Consider the following 6,936-nt stretch of genomic DNA (forward strand, 5'->3'; position numbering starts at 1 on the left):
TCACTCATCTGAACCCACTTCTTATAACCCAGTACATTTTTTTCTTTTCAATTACGTGTGGTTGGCCCCTTTCTTTCCCTTTTCCCAAGGGCCTTAGTAAAAAGAAAGAATCATTTCTTAGGCAAAAGGGCTGTGGTTTGATTCCTGTTATGTAGAATACGAAGATGTTAATATCTTCCATTGCTGCACTTTTACCTACCCCAGTTGCCATCAAGTAGATTTGTCTTGTGGTGACCACGTGTGTGTCAGAGTAGAACTGTGCTCCGTAGGATTGTCTTGGGCTTATTTTTGGGGAAGTAGGTTGCCAGGACCTTTTTCTGAGGTGCCTCTGTGTGGACTCGAACTTTGAACCTTTCAGTTAGCAGCCAAGTGCTTACCATTTGACCACCCAGTGACTCTGCCTGCATTTTTAGAAGTCCCTTATTAATGGTCTTTCAGAGCACATCGCCTCTTAAAATCAAATAGAGGAAATGATAGCAGGTAGAAATTGATCCTGTGAATAGCTGTGATGATTGAAACTGATTGGATGGAAGGTCTTGAAATGAGCCATACTTTTCCCTCCGCCTTTTCCATTTCACTCATTATCAGACTCTCCCAGCCTGTGTTGGAGAATTTCCCTTTGCCTTCTGTCTCACAAGTAGTCCTGACTTGAGTTATTCCCAACAGTGGCTACCTATGATTATTCAAAGAAGTGTCTTATAGGAAATACACTGGTTCTATGTGGGATTGGGAGACCATAGAGTCTTTTATAAGACATCCTTCATTACATGGGAGACTGTAGACAGTGGCACCAAACAGGCCACAGGCATGCCCACTGATTTACCTGTGTGCCAATTAGCAGTTCCAGCCTTGCTTGAGTCTGGGTAGGGCTCTGTGACCTCAGTAAGTCCTTTAACAACATGGGACCTCAGTGACCTTGACTTAATGATTTGTAAGATTTGGCTTAAATCTATATTCTTAGACTAGTGCATAGGTATGATTTGCTAATAGATTAAGTGACAAGAGAGTTCTCTGGAACTTGAGCAGCACTGGAGTCTCCTCCTTTCTTTACTGGAAAGGTTCATTGGGTCTGCCCTGATCTCAAGTTGCAGAAGGAAGGGTCTAGACATTGAGTATTACAAACATGGGATTCTTACTCTAGATTTGAACTAGGAGGTCAAACTATTTCCAACCCCTTTGAATTTGTGAGGGCCCCAGCTTGGGCCTAAGGGGTCTAGAGCCCTGTGGCACCCCATAAGCTCTAAATGTGTTTTCAACTGAGTATCAAAAATATAACTTACATACATGTTCCCTCTAGTGCAGAGAGTGGCATGGCTGAGAAGCAAAGTTGGGATGATCTTTTTGAGGAAAAGCATTTTCTTTTTGCTGGCATTGCATTATGGAAATCTTATTAGCAGGTGTACAGAGAATGGAAGGCAAGAGGGCAAATGTGGGGTAGTGATTGTAATTTGGAAGGTGTAAATGAGAACTTGGCTTTTCCATTAAGTCTGCTGGTGATATAGTGGGAATCATAACTATATATAAGATGTATGTGTTTTAATATCACAGAGAACTGTCTTGCTTACTCAACTGAAATAATCTGTTGGTCCTTTGGGCTGCTGACTGACTGCTTATCTTGAGCTTTCATGGGTGATTGGCTCAATGTGGACCTTGATACTGTGACTCTTAGAGAGCACTAATTCTGTAGGGCCAAGAAGCTGTGCCAGTGTCCTTCTAACATGGCAGGAGCCAAAGCCTGTGGCCTCTTGAGGGAGGTACCTATTTTCAATGTGATTAAAGCCCTGTCAGTAACACCATCCCCGCCTGTCTCACCTTTTGGTACTTGGACTCATGCTTTTTCTTTTATCTCACAGGTGCTCACATCATGCCGAGCCTTCCTTGTCACAGCACGAATCCCCACCAAGGTAAGTGTTGATTAGTTTCCTCCTTCCAGGGCACACATGCTCACACACAATGCAGGCTACTCATCAGTTATGTGGATTTATGATTTGGGCTACTGTGACCAGAGTTCTATTAGCACCTCCATATTATCCTCCCTCCTCCTCAGAAAGCACCTAAAGGTTGTGAAGACTGACATTTTTTACTTTTGCTTTTTCTTTGTAGAAAGAAGCCCCAAGCAGACCTTTTGAAACATTTTTTGCCCCATATCTGAGAGACTTGTGGATACAGTCATTTTTCTCTCCTAGCTGTGGCATGATTTCCACTTTCTTCAAGTCTTGTTCTAATTTTCTCTAACTCCAATAGTGGCAGATTTTTCTAAGGCTTTGACATGTGGGAAATAAACATCATAATTTTGAAGACTGCATTACCAGTAACATAACCACCTTTAGTTCTGGTGTTGCCTATAAAAAAAGTTACATCATACTGCTCTTCTTTAAAAGATCTGCTTCACATTTTTCATACCAAAACAACCATACATAAAAACGAAACCGATTGCCATGAGTTGATTCTGACTCATAGCAACCCTATAGCCCCATGGGGTTTCCAAGGCTATAAGTCTTTAAGGAAGCAAAGTGCCACATCTTTCTGTTAGGAGCAGCTGGTGGGTTTGAACCACTGACCTTTTGGTTAGCAGATGAGCACTTTAACCACTGCGTGGTGTCTTATTACATACATAGTACAGATTTAAAATTTGATAGCTCATGAAGTAGGCATAATAATTGCCTCCATTTTATTATGGTTATGATGACAAAATACGTTGATTGTGATTTTTATGGAATGTGAATCAAAAGATAATGGAAAATTGAAATTTTTTTTCCCTAAAAAAATGATGATAGCTAATATTTACTGAGTGCTATTTTAGTAAATAATTTAATCCTTAAAAGAATCCCGTGAGAATCATGAGGTAGGTCCTCTCCCCATTTCACAATTGAGAAAACTAAGGCACAGAGAGGTTCAGTAACCTTGTCCAAGGTGAGACTTCCACTAGTCAATGGCAGATGTGTGATTCTAATCAAAGGAGTCTGGCTGGACAGCCCTGCTGAAATACTTTGTTATTACTATAACTTAATGAGTTATCTACTAATAGCTTTTCAGTATATTATCTGAATTAATTGTCACAGGAACCTTGTAGGTGAGCTATTGGAAAAGAGCTCAAAGATGAAAATTGGAGTTGCCTAAGGACTCACAGATAATGAATGCAAGAAATGAGAATTTGATTCACCATGTCCTACCCTTTGTTGCTTTCTGCTCCACTGAACTGCCTCCCCTGCCCACATACACAGGAAAATGGGTAGTTTGGAAGATGCTGCCAGCCTTATTGTACTATGAAGTTTGGGTTGCAGTGTTATTTGTTCACTTTCTTAGTCCTCCTGGCTTCTTAAAATTCAGCAGTTAGCCAGTTTTGTGAATACCTGCTATGTGCCAGGCAGTGCTATCATGTTACATATATGAATGAAATTGGCTTCTTAGGCTTGCCATTTAATGATTTGCATGATTTCACTGAATGTTGGGAAGGTCTCAACCCATATTTCCTAGTACCTGCTGCCTTTTCTTTCTGATCACATGAATGCTAAGTTTTATAAAGTTTCTCTAAAGAATAAGACTTTTGGTACCTACCCCTTTTTGTAATATAAAGTGAATCTGTATATTTACCATGTGTTATAAATAAAAGCAATTATTACATAAATGAAACTAGACTAAAATGTCTACACATTAAAATACCTGAAGGCAAGATGTAAGGAATGAAGCATTATTCCAGTGATGAAAAGTTAACTGTATGAGGAAATTTTATGGACTTGTGAGCATAGTCAAGCAACCTATTGAATCAAAGGCTCCTGAATAATATACTCACCTTCATTGAAAACACAGAGGAAGGTAGATCACCTTCTGGGGCATATCTTGCCTCCCTTCAGCTGGTTGGTGGTATCCTGCCTCTCGTTTCTCTTTCTGCCCTGAGGGCAGGCCCTCCTTCAGCCCTTTATGGCCCATAGCCTGGCTAGGGTAGCTTGGATATTGGTCCTAATATCTGAGCTTGTCAGAATCAAAAACAAAGAAAGGCAGATTTTCTTCCACAATGACCTGCCTACAGGTTTTCCCCATAAAGCCAAAAAATTAAACCAGTTGCTGTGGTGTCAGTTCCAACTCATGGTGACTCCATGCGTTTCAGAGTAGAGTTGGCTTAATAAGGTTTTCAAGGGCTATGATCTTTCAGAAGTAGATTGCCAGGCCTTTCTTCTGACAATTTCCCCCCATGTTGTTGTTAGGTGCTATGTTGAGTTGGCTCTGACTCATAGCGACCCTATGTACAGTAGAAGGAGGCACTGCCAGGTCGGGTGCCAGCCTCAATCCTTGCTATACTTGAGCCCATGGTTGCAGCTACTGTGTCAGTCAATCTTGTTGATGGGCTTCCTCTTTTTCACTGACGCTCTACTTTAGCAAGCATGATATCCTTCTCCAGGGACTGGTGTCTTCTGACAACATGACCAAAGTATGAGAGAAAGCAAATTTTCACATGCCAGGGTCAACCTTGGTTCAGAAGTAAAACCAGCATCCATTTTCTAGAGAAATAATTACATTCAGAATAGTAGTGTACAATAGAGACTGATTATGACACAGGTTTCTTCTCTTTGGGAGGGAGTGATTAGTTAAACATTTAAACATTTCTTTTCTTTTGTCTTCTTATCGTTAAATATATTTTACATGTTGTTGTTGTTGTTGTTTGCCGTCGAGTCGGACCCGACTCATAGCGACCCTTCCTTGGGTTTCTGAGGCAGTATCACTACGGAAGTAGATTGCCCCATCTTCCTTCCGAGGAGTGGCTGGTGGATTTGAACCGCCAGCCTTCTGGTTAGCAGTCAAGTGCTTTAGCCACTATGCTACCAGAGCTTTCATATTTTACATATATATATATATATATATATATATATATATATATATATATATATGTATATAGTCAAGTGAACAAAACAAAATGCCTTTTTGCTTGTTAGAACAACTCAGCAAAAATAACACTCCAGTTTATCTTTGGACAACTTTGTTTCACACATACATCAAAACAGCACCCCTCAAAAAATAAGTAAAGGAACAGCAGCTCCATAAACAAAAAGAGGAAAAGAAACATTTATCTTTGGCCTTTTCTACCATCTCATACAAGCCAAGTACACATAGTACAGCTATAGGCACTTGACTGCTATCCAGAAGCCTGGCAGTTCAAACCCACCAGCCACTCCTCAGGAGGAAGATGGGGCAATCTACTTCTGTAGTGATACTGCCTCGGAAACCCAAGGAGGGGTTGCTGTCTCGACAGCACATAACAACAACAACAATAGACAAAAAAAAGTTACTGGCATGCTCAGAATATGATTGTATTTTTGTTGTTTTTGCTCTTTTCCCTTTTTTTTTTAAAAACTGTTTTTTGTTTCTTTGTTTTTTTTTTCCTCTGAGGTTATAATGATGATGGTCACACTACATCGAGTTAGAAGGGCAGAGAACTCTCTGAAGGCTTGTTTGGTCATCTGATCATTAAAAATGGCTGACCTTTTAAAATCTGTACAAAAATATAAAATGTAAATAAAACATACAAACAATTGTTCCTTTTAAAAGTGCTTTTAAGAAAAAAGCAGAGCATTGGAAGTTTTAGTTCTTTTTTCCTCCGTTGCAAATTTACATTGTGCTTTTGGTTGGATGGTGGAGAACACATGTCATCTGCAGTTGGTGCTGCCTGAGGTGAGTGTGGGGACCCTATTCAAAGGTGACCATGTTTAGATTCTGAGATGTCAAGTGGAGAGGTCACAGTGGCCTTTTTTAACTTTTCCTTTTTTGCTGTCTAGTCATCTTCATCGGTGTTTTGCTTCTTGGTGTCAACATCATCATCCTCATCATCTTCAGCTGCCTGTTTGCATGTAGTTACCTCAGCCTCCTCATCTTCATCTCCTCCTCTTCCTCTCTACCTTCTTCCTCATCATCCTCTATCTCATTGTCAGCCTCCTGCTTCCCATTTTCCTCATTAGTATTCTCATACTGGGTGCATTTTCTGTTCTCTGTCTCCTCCATGACTTCCTTCTCCTCCTTTAAGTCCTTGGTGGCTACCTGGAGCTGGGGTCCACAGCCACATTGGACATGGTGGGACATGTCGTTGATCTGATGCGATGGATTACAAAGAAAGTGTGAACTCCGAGTCTGTGGTGGCCAAGGAGATGTGGTTGAGGTCAAAGTTGGCTTTCAGAGAAGCCAGTGGGCCAAAACAAATTTTTATGTCAGTGATTAATCACAGAGCAAATGCTTTAGTAATCACACCCAGATCATGCAACTTTGCCATCACCCCAGATGGCCCCAGTTCTGCTCAGGGGTGTGTAATCGTCAGATCAGAGAATGTTCCCAGAGAAGCTGGCTTGAAGGATCACCAGAGGTCAGCCAGATAGATAAGGGGTCTTCTCCTGGTCAAAGGTTTAGCAGTTTGAAGGAGCATAATGCATTTGGGGTAACTGGGGTAGGCTGAGGGCTGTGGAGGAGGCTGTGGTGTGGAGAAGGTTGGAAAGATCATTTGGACTTAGGCTTTGCAGAGGAGTTGCAGCTTGTACTGCTGCCAGTGGATTTGTAAGAGTTACTGAAGGAGAATCACGTAATCACATTTAGATTTGCTCTGTTGACTGTGGGATGGAGACTGTCTTCCTAGGCAGTGGGGATGGGGTGAGTGAGTGAATGACAAAAATTAGTTAGGGCTAATTCCTTCCTGTTATCTAAACAATCACTAATATATGTGGTTCTGCCTTAAAAATGTCTCTCAGGTCTTCATGTAGCTTATATCTGTTTTAGCCTCTTAACTAGTCTTCCTGCTTCCTACCCATACATCTTATCTAGTGATTGTCTTTAAACTGCCTTTGGGGTGGGCTGGGGGCGGGGGAAAGTTCAGACTGTTAGGTGAACTGAGAACCCAGGCTTAATGAAAATAGCCATGGATGAGATGAGGATGATTTGAATCTTGCTATGATGTTT

At 41.1% G+C, this 6,936-nt stretch overlaps 1 pseudogene; it reads right to left on the reverse strand.

The window, feature by feature from the left end:
• Positions 1-5,767: 5,767 nt before the first annotated feature.
• Positions 5,768-6,062, reverse strand: LOC122150845 (annotated as a pseudogene).
• Positions 6,063-6,936: the final 874 nt, after the last annotated feature.

This window comes from Orycteropus afer, unplaced genomic scaffold, assembly GCF_000298275.1.
Source record: "Orycteropus afer afer isolate SDZICR_OR568_19922 unplaced genomic scaffold, OryAfe1.0 scaffold00255, whole genome shotgun sequence".
Taxonomy (NCBI): domain Eukaryota; kingdom Metazoa; phylum Chordata; class Mammalia; order Tubulidentata; family Orycteropodidae; genus Orycteropus; species Orycteropus afer.